We start from the raw sequence: 10395 nt of genomic DNA on the forward strand, positions 1-10395 counted from the left end.
TACTTTTTCTTATCTTTGCTATTAAAATATTAATATCACATCTTATAAATTTGTTTGAAAATAAATAAATAAATAAATAAATATATTTTAAATTATTATTTTATTTATTTTTATATATATATACGCTTTTGAGAAGATTAATTAGAACAAAATAAGCATCGTTAAATTAATCAAGTGAAATCGATTTGGAATAATTAAATTAATTAACTTATTTTTCAGCCTAAACAGCAATCCAAATGAAAAACCTAGGACTATACCACCAACCCAACACAATTGGACCTTGACCCGACCCAAAATTCCATTAAACACGGCTGAATCAGCTAACTCAACACCCCTAAATCCCTTTCTTCCACAATATCAAATCAATGGTGAAGAACAACAAAGACCACTGATGTCCCTGAAAAGGTGAAGAACAACAAAGACCACTATATTTAGGAGCGTTAATCCCTTAATTCTATGGGTACGAAAGGGAAGCTTTCAAATCGTCCTTTTCTCCCTTTTACATCAAATGGAAAAATTAATCTTTTCTCTACCTCCAAATTTTCTCTGTGATTTGGGGCCTTTCCAAGAATTCAAATTTGAGGACAGTTGGAACCCTCAAATTTTCTATAAAAGGAGTCTTTGGGCTCCCATTTTGCATCAACAAGAGCAGGGGTCAAGAATCATCAATTATCAATTTAGCACTAAACATTAGGAAGTTCATATTTTTATTTTCTCTTTGTTTTTCTTGCTCTCTTTTCGAGTTTGAAGTTTGAGTTCGAATCTCCTACGGAAAGCCCTAGTTCGCTGCTCCACAAAAGGTCAGTAATAACATTCACCTTGCGTGTAGTTTCAATTCCTAGAAATAAAAATGTAGTCGTTCAATAGTCTTTTCACTTTGTCGAAATTCTACCTATTTGGATGTGTTGGTTTTTCACTATTTTCTGTAGTTTCAATTTGTACAAAAAAAGGGTTAACGATAGCTGGTGATATTTAGAGAAACTACTTTGGTGAATAAGTATGTCGTTCACGTTGTTATGTTTTGAAATCCGTCGGAACCTGTTATGCTTGTTCTTTCAAAATCTATGTCAAGAGGTTTTAAAAAATAAACTTGAATATTTAAGGAGATGGGATCACTTTGCTATGCTTTGAGGATTTGTGTGTGAATAAAAAGCTCTTTTACTGGCTTACTCATCTCCGTCTCAGGTTCAATACATCTGAAAAATTAGTTTATATTCAGTTTATTTGAAAGTCATTATTGTACGATTTCGTTAATCCAAAATCGATAAAGTATCTGATCTAAGTTTTTGCTATGTCAAAAATGTGAAGTCGTAGGTCTAAATTTGATTGTAATGTTCTGTTTCAAATTTTCAAAATTGACTAAGACACATTTTTTGGATAATCTGCAACCCTCATTTTAGCTTAGCAAGAGGCAAAATTTGATGAAATCGAGATTTTTTACTTGTTTTGTTTGTTAACAAGTGTATATAGAAATAGAATCAGAGTGTTAACTGATCACGCTCACCTATATCATAGTTTTGATATAGGACAATCAATTTTAATAAAGCTCTACTTACGTTGAGGTCGAATCCTCAAGGAGTGAGTCTAGTCTTCAAACCTTATGTGCGTCGAGAGTGTCTAAGTGTATGCCTGTAGTGTAATTGAAATGAAATGTATGAATTAAAATGGGGGGGGGGGGGGGGGTTGGAAAATTATGCTGCCAAAATCAAATCAAACAACAAATTTAAAGCAACAAATGTGACTAAGATTCCACTATGAGACAAGTTTTGGGATTATGTCTTCCTAGAGGCAAATAATGCATGGGTTCATGATAATTGAATGCAAATTCTATTCATCAACTACATGGGTAGGTTAAGTTAGGAGTTCTTGAGGCTAATCTTTCAACCAAACCTCAAGATTATTACTCATGGATCCTTTCGAATACCTCATGGATATGTCAAGTAAAATCATCAAATACCTCAATTGGGCACCCCTATTTCTAGGATGATGCCAAAGATCTAGCTAATTTTCAATCCACCCTTATTTCTAAGATAGTGAAAAGAGCACAAACTACATCTAACTATTGGTCACTACCCTTGTCACTCATATCCCTCTTTCAAGGATGATATAGGATTCAAAAGTACACGCACACTCCTCTTTCAAGGATGATGTGAGCTTTTGAAAATTTAGAGTTTTCACCCACAAATCTATTTTAGAAATTTGGGATTCTCAACCATAAATCCCAACTAAATCAAGCAAGCATTAGTGAAATCCATCATCAATAATCTAGAATCTACCCTAATATATCACAACCCACGCATATTTGTACCCTATTTCAACATAATCCCAAGATAGATTTTTAGCTACTCATGAAGTTAGGGACAAAAGATTTACCAAAAGGATCATTCAATGCTTCCATGAAAATTTCAAACAAGAATCTTCTTCAATTTAACTTCAATTGCACCAAACTCAAATTGAAAATTTAAATACAATAGTTTTCCCAATTTGGTAGGGTTTCAGAGTCTCCAAATTCACTTTTTCAAAATGTAGAATCCCAAATAAGAAAGGATTTTTGCCTTATATGGGATTTGGGGTCGGCTACAGAAAATTACACAATTGTCCCTATGCATATCGCGGTCGCAGCTACCGCGACCACCGTAAGACCATTGCGATAGCGGACAGTTGACTAAGCTTGACAATTCGCAATTGCGACCCTCATACCGCGATCGCAGTAATGAGGGTTAGATTCACCTCCTGCTTTTTCAGCTTTTGCATTTCTCTTTCCCTTTTGATCCTTTTTCAGCTCATTTTACTCCTTTTATTCTTATCACATGTATACCTGCAAAATGTGAGAATTAGTGCATTCAAATGACAAAATTGTCTCATTCATATCATTAAATCATTGTAGTGTGTACTAATTTGAACGTAAATAAGTGGTAAAATTACCACTCATCATTAACTCGATAATTTTTTTTCTCCTCACGATTACAAATGATAAGTTGAGTTCAGTAGGTTTCTTTCCATTATTGTTGCTATGTACTCAAATATTTTACCGTCTGAATTGAGTGTGTTGTCCCTCATAACCAAGAGGCTTATGAAGTGAGCAATTAAGAATTCTTTCTGATAGTAAACTAGAAACGACGTGAAATCGTGAACTGTATGTGTTATATCTAGTGATTAGATTTTAGTTTGGTAATCTATATTGTCACCATGACAGAATATCAAAGTTGGAACTCATTTGCATTTCAGCTTGCTTTAATGATTTTTAGTGATTTTGTTCTTATAGTAAACAATGGTTTTGATCCATGAATCATGTTTTAAGCTCATGTGTTTCTGCCTAAAACCTATTTCTGGAAATTAACTCATTCTTTCCATCTTTATAGTTTATAAAACATGCTCATACAGGATTGTTTAAAAGGTCATCAGCCATACTGTTTGGACGTTAGTTCGTTAATCTTTAGTCACATACTTGAATCGTGTTACCATGTAAAGGTGTTTTGTTTAGACTTTGTGAATAATGGGTTTGCTTCAAAATTTCTCTTTATTCTTACATATAGTAAGTAGAGATGAGTATATTTCAGCCTCACGATTAGTCACTTTAGGACACGTCAAATCCTTGACTTCGACCAAAATGTGTGTCTAAGCATGGTATGAAGAGCTTTTTTTGAAAAAAATTTTATTGACTGTGAGTTTTCATCTTTTTTACTTTTGTGTGTAAACATTTATTATAAAACCAGATTAAAAGTTCATGCAAGTTCATATATATAGATATCGTGGTTAAGAAGTATTCATGCTAAAAATGTGAACATCATATCTGCTATAGAAATCTGTAATACCCTACACTTTCGGGCTAAAGTTTGAACTGTCTTTTCCACGCGTATAGACCCGGACCCAATGATTCCTTGTTAATATATGTGTGATGATCAATTTCATAGTTTGGGAATACCTTTGAATATGAATTGAGGTCACAAAAATCCTCTAACTCAAAGACGAGTTGAAAACTTTTCTATCGATTAAGTTTTAGTGAACGTCTCAACTTGGATCAACTACCGTCAACCATAACTTCTTGTATATAACAAGTTAGAGGGCCTACTATATATCAAATAAAAGGTATTTAAGTCTTCTTTCCAACTCCACTAGTTTTGCCTTAATCCGATTTCGGAGTAAAACATTATGCCCGATTTCCATAGATGTGTCAGTCTGCCGAGGTGCGGCGGACAAACTAAAGGACCGTCAGACGGCCCGTTAAGCTAGGCCGTCAACTTGAAACAACAAGCTCAAAAACTAGTTTTTTGTGACGGTTTGAGCGACGTTCAGTCACGGGAGTGACGGTCCGTCACTCAGGCCGTCGGTAAGGGCCGACCTACGCTAGAGTGTCGCTTTAAAGGGATATTTTGGTATTTTTCCATCCCAAACTCCTTCCCCACGAATTTAAATCATACCCTAAGCGTTATAATCCATATTTTATTAGTTTTAAAGACATATCAATCCTCTCAACTCTCAATAACAAAAGAAATTAGGGTTTTCCTTCAAGGAAAAAATCCAAGCCTTTCAGTCCAAGATTTCCAAGAAACGAGTCAATATTTGGGTCCTATTCTTCACACTAAGTAATCTAAGGTATGTGGGGTTTGCCTAAATTACATTGGATTATTGAAAACATTTTGAATAAGGTTTAAAGTCATGGAATCATATATTTTCGAATGGTTTTGAAGTTACAATAACAAATATGTACGGTGAACCCTTTTTGATGAGAATGTTTTGGTCTTGTGGCTTTCCCCTAAATTTGATTTGTATTCATATATAAGTAGATTCGTCTTGTTCCTGAGCAGGTTTTCTTTAGTCTCTCTCTAACCTAACGGCTCTCATCTCTCTCTAACGGCTCTCTCTCTTCCTCCCTACCCCCTCTCTCGTTAGCTCCGGTCACCGGCCCCCGTCGCCGTAGCCGACCGTCGGCGCCGACCCGACCTCCGGCTCCGGCGCCGACCTCCGGCGCCGACCCTCCCTCCCTCTCTCCTGTACCGGTCCCCGGCGCCACCGCTGTCCTTCGGCGCCGATCCGACTCCACCGCCGACACCGACCTCCGGTCCGCGGCGCCGATCCCGTCGCCGCTCCCCGCCATCCTCTGGCGCCGACCGCCGGTTCCAAGCCGGTCCCTCCCCCGCCCCCCCCCCCCTCCGGTTGTGCAGACCCCCACCCCACCTTTACCTGTCCTGCCCGTACCCCCCCCGACAGGGTACACCAGCCCTCCCCCCAGCCGCCACCCGGCCCCCAGCCAGCCGCCGCCCGGTCCCTAGCCGCCACCCGCCGCTCCGTCTCCAGCAGCCGCAGCCCCAAGCGCAATCCGGTGACCTCTAACCTTTGTTATTTTCGTTATTTCATTTCATTTTATTTCATTATTGCATATTCCATTAGTATTATTTCAGTATTGCATATTCCATTATTGAGTATAGTTTTGTTTCGGGAGTATTCCTTTGAATTTGTCTGAGCCTTGTATTTCTTTGTTGCTGCTGCTTTGATACTACCACCGTGTATATTTGTATATTTTTTTATACTTTCGTGTAGTTGTGGCTGTGGGTGGTAATGGGTGGATAGGGTCATGTCCGAGGGGGTTGGGGCGTGGGGCCGTGGTGGGGGCAGGGGATGAGGAGAGGGCGGGAGTGGGAGGGAGGCCAAGGTTTGGCCGCGGGGCGGGGGGGCAGTGGAGGGCGGGACGGTAGGCTGAGGGTTGGGTCTTGGAATATAGGGACCCTTCAGGGTAAGTCCATAGAGCTCGTGAAGATTCTTAGGAAGAGGAGGATCAACATTGCGTGTGTCCAAGAGACCAAGTGGGTAGGGTCTAAGGCTAGGGATGTGGATGGTTACAAGCTGTGGTACTCTGGGAGCGACAGGCGTAGGAATGGAGTTGACATCTTAGTAGATGAAGAGCTTAGAGGTCAGGTAGTGGAGGTGAAGAGGATCAACGATAGGTTGATGACTATTAAGTTGGTCATTCGGGGGTTTACCCTGAACGTGTGTAGTGCTTATGCGCCGCAAGTGGGATCGGAGGGGGAGGAGAAAACGCGGTTTTGGGAGGCTTTGGAGGAGGTGGTGAGAGGCGTGCCTAGTTCGGAGAAGATTGTTGTAGCAGGGGATTTCAACGGGCACATCAGGGCGCTACCGGGAGGCTTTGGGGATGTGCATGGTGGTTTTGGTTTTGGGGAGAGAAATGAAGAGGGGGCGACCCTATTGGAGTTTGTGAGGGCCTTTGGGCTGGTGGTGGTGAACTCGGGCTTCCCGAAGAAGGACGAGCACCTGATCACCTTTCGAAGCGCGGTAGCCAGGACTCAGATTGACTTTTTGTTGCTTAGGAAAGGGGATAGGGCGTTGTGTAAGGACTGTAAAGTCATCCCGAGTGAGAATCTTTCGACCCAGCATAGGCTCTTGGTTATGGATTTGGGTATAAAGAAGAATAGAAAGAGGAGGAGTAAGGAGGGTAGACCGAGAATTAAGTGGGGCGGCCTGACGCCAGTGAATGCGTGGGAGATAGGGGAGAGGTTGGCGGGAATGGGGGTGTGGGAGTGTAGGGGGGACGTGGATAGTATGTGGGACAGGGCGGCAAGGTGCATCAGGGAGAATGCAAGTGAGGTGTTGGGTGTTTCTAGGGGCCGGGCCGGGCACCATCGGGGGGATTGGTGGTGGAATGAAGAGGTGGAGAAGAAAGTGGGGACCAAGAAAGGGGCGTATGCTAAGTTGGTGGAAAGTAAGGACGAAGAGGAGAAGCGGGTGTACAGGAAAGAGTACAAGCTAGCGAGGAAGGAGGCGAAGTCAGCAGTCACGGCTGCTAAGACGGCCGCTTTTGAGAGCTTGTATGCAGGGTTACAGGGGAAAGGAGGGGAGAAAAAGTTGTTTAGACTCGCTAAGGCTAGGGAGAGGAAGGGTCGTGACCTCGATCAGGTGAGGTGCATTAAGGGGGAGGACGGTAGAGTGTTGGTGGAGGATGGCCACATCAAGAAGAGATGGCAGTCGTATTTTCATGGGCTCTTGAATGACGAAGGGGATAGAGATATTGTGTTAGGGGAACTGGAGCACTCAGAGGAGTGTCGGGATTTTAGCTATTGTAGACGTTTTAAGGTAGAAGAGGTTAGACAGGCTGTCCGCAGGATGCGAAGGGGTAGGGCGACGGGGCCGGATGAGATACCGGTGGAGTTTTGGAAGTTCGTTGGAGAGGCTGGTGTAAGGTGGTTGACTGGATTGTTTAATGAAATTTTCAGGACGGCAAAGATGCCCGAGGCGTGGAGGTGGAGTACCATGATCCCTCTCTATAAGAATAAGGGGGACATTCAGAGTTGCGATAACTATAGGGGGATTAAGTTATTGAGTCACTCGATGAAGATCTGGGAGAGAGTGGTCGAGGTGAGGCTGAGACGGATAGTGTCTATTTCGGAGAACCAGTTCGGATTTATGCCCGGCCGTTCGACGACGGAGGCAATCCACCTAGTACGGAGGTTGGTGGAGCAGTATAGGGAGAGGAAGAAGGATCTGCACATGGTGTTTATCGACCTGGAGAAGGCTTACGACAAAGTCCCCAGGGAGGTGCTTTGGAGATGCTTGGAGGTGAGTGGGGTACCGCTGGCATATATCAGAGTAATTAAGGATATGTATGATGGAGCGAAAACCCAGGTGAGGACGGCGGGAGGAGACTCAGAACATTTCACTGTCCTGACAGGATTGCATCAGGGATCTACTCTTAGTCCCTTTTTGTTTGCGTTGGTGATGGATGTGTTGACGCAGCGTATTTAAGGGGAGGTGCCGTGGTGTATGCTGTTTGCAGATGATGTAGTTCTGATAGATGAGACTCGAGGGGGTGTGAATGACAAATTAGAGGTGTGGAGGCGAACCCTTGAGTCTAAAGGGTTCAGGGTGAGCAGAAGCAAGACAGAGTATGTGGAATGCAAGTTTAATGACGTGAGGCGGGAGAATGAGGTAGTAGTGAAGCTGGAAGCTCAGGAGGTAGGTAAGAGGGACAAGTTCAAGTATCTTGGGTCTGTGATCCAGAGTAACGGTGAGATTGACGAGGATGTCTCGCACCGTATTGGGGCGGGATGGATGAAGTGGAAACTCGCGTCGGGGGTGCTGTGTGATAAGAAGGTGCCGCCCAAGCTTAAAGGCAAATTCTACAGGGTGGTAGTCTGTCCGGCCTTGTTGTATGGAGCGGAGTGTTGGCCAGTTAAGAACTCCCACATCCAAAAAATGAAGGTGGCAGAAATGCGGATGTTGCGCTGGATGTGTGGACTGACTAGAGGGGATAGAGTTCGGAATGAGACTATCCGGGAGAAGGTTGGTGTGACTTCAGTGGAGTGCAAGATGCGGGAAGCACGATTGAGATGGTTAGGACACGTGAAGAGGAGGAGCATGGATGCCCCGGTCCGTAGGTGTGAGAGGCTAGCGTTGGATGGTTTTAGGCGGGGTAGGGGTAGGCCGAAGAAGTACTGGGGTGAGGTGGTTAGGCGGGACATGGAACAGTTACAGCTCACCGAGGACATGACCCTAGATAGGAAGGTCTGGAGGACGCGAATTACGGCAGAGGATTAGGGCCAGTTCGGGTCGCTAGTGTAGGGAACTACTTGGTGGGGGTTTTATTCTTGTCATGATTTCGTGTTCCGTGTTCCGTGTTCCATGTTGTATTACGAATCTGTGTGCTTTCCCTGCTTTCCTCTGTTTTATATTACTTATGGGTGCCGTATTTATGTTATGTAATCTGCTTCTGTGCTGCACTATGTGTTTGTGTGGTATCTCGTGCCTTGAGCCGGAGGTCTATCGGAAACAGCCTTTCTACTTCATCAGAGGTAGAGGTATGGACTGCGTACATCTTACCCCCCCCAGACCTCACTAGGTGGGAATACACTGGGTTTGTTGTTGTTGTTGTTGTTGTATTCATATATAAGTATGTATGTATTTTGAGTTTGAATATTGAATTGAGAGCATGAACAATCATAATCCCTCTCTTGTATAAAGCCTCTTGTTTTCATATGATAATGATTTATTGATTGCATATTGAGAAGCATGAGATAAATATTTCTACTATTGTTTAAGACTTGATTTTGGTTATGAAGTGAAGAAAAGGGTGCTTTCTTGCTTATGTTAATGAAGAGTGATGATTTAAGGAAGTTCATGATTTAATAGAAAGTGATTGGCCACCATATGTTTGAGAATTGAAAGATGAGAACCTTTGCATAAGTTATGTATTTTGAATTACATATTCTATTGCACTCTTTAAATGATTTGGATGGTATAAATGACATGTTTTGAATGAAAAGACTGTGACACTGCTTATACGACTTGCAATTCTTGATATGATGATACCAAATCAGATGAATTCTATAATAGACTCAGACCATAATGGACTACATGATTTTTCAGATATTAGACCACTTTTCAGAAAGATCCATAATTTAAAATGTTAAAAATAGGCTTACAGAGAGTTAGATGGTTACCTAAAGAAGGCGTTTGAGTGTACGGGCTCATCGCTAGAAACTGAGTTTTGCCGATTCGGGTGATATGATTGGCTAAGGACAATGTATACTTGTCCTTGAGATACTGGTATACTAGAATAGTATGTAGGACCCCTATCCTTGTGGCAAACTTGGATGTGGGGGCTTGGCTAACAAGTTAATGGCGGACCCATTTAGCCTGTGGGTACTAGACTTGTAGGGTGTACCATCTAGCTCTAGCTCAGAGGTAAGATAAAGAATGAGTTATGATTTCAAAGAGTTGTTCAAAGTCTTTTACAGTATGCCCATATTTTTTCATACACCGTATGTAAAATATTTTGTGAATTGCTCTCACTTATGTTGTATAAAAGTACTTTATTTTGGATTTCACTGTGTACTAGTACATCTGTATTGACCCCCTATATTTCAGGATCTAAGGCACAGACCCGGAGTCCCGCTAAGCAGTAGATTGGGTTGTCTGAAGTTTGCAGTTGGTGAGCCTCCCTTATTTTGGAAGACCTTGTTGATTTGACATTTATATTTCATTGTTGGTTTATGGTCTGACTGTGGGCCTTGTCCCCGTATTCAGACAATAGTATTTTTTAGTTGTTAGAGCTTTCGCAGACTAGTGTCAGGTGTTTTTGAATGTTTCATGAACTCATTTTCATTTGTTCAGTTGAAGTAAAAGAATGACCATATTTCCGTCTTATCATGTTTTTCTGCATTTTCCTTATAGTATATGAATTGTGTATATGATTGTTAGTTAGAGAAGGGCTCTCGGGCCTCCACGGTTTGGGATGTCCATCGCGGCCAAGGCCTCGGGTTAGGTCGTGAAAAAAATCATGTTGTTAGGAATTCTTTTGGCAGTACATTGACTAAATAATTCAGAGTGTTTAGGTAGGTTTGCTGGCAATAAGAAAGACCCCAAGTATTGGTCGTACTTAAT

The 10395-nt window shown here is 42.2% G+C and overlaps 1 long non-coding RNA gene across 1 annotated transcript; it reads left to right on the forward strand.

Annotated features, from left to right (window-relative positions):
- Nucleotides 1-227: 227 nt before the first annotated feature.
- Nucleotides 228-10156, forward strand: LOC107855600. The gene is made up of 2 exons (XR_001670293.2): nt 228-800; nt 9880-10156. It is a non-coding gene; the product is annotated as an uncharacterized LOC107855600 (long non-coding RNA).
- Nucleotides 10157-10395: the final 239 nt, after the last annotated feature.

The sequence above is a fragment of the Capsicum annuum genome, chromosome 4 (genome assembly GCF_002878395.1).
Source record: "Capsicum annuum cultivar UCD-10X-F1 chromosome 4, UCD10Xv1.1, whole genome shotgun sequence".
Classification (NCBI taxonomy): Eukaryota; Viridiplantae; Streptophyta; class Magnoliopsida; order Solanales; family Solanaceae; genus Capsicum; species Capsicum annuum.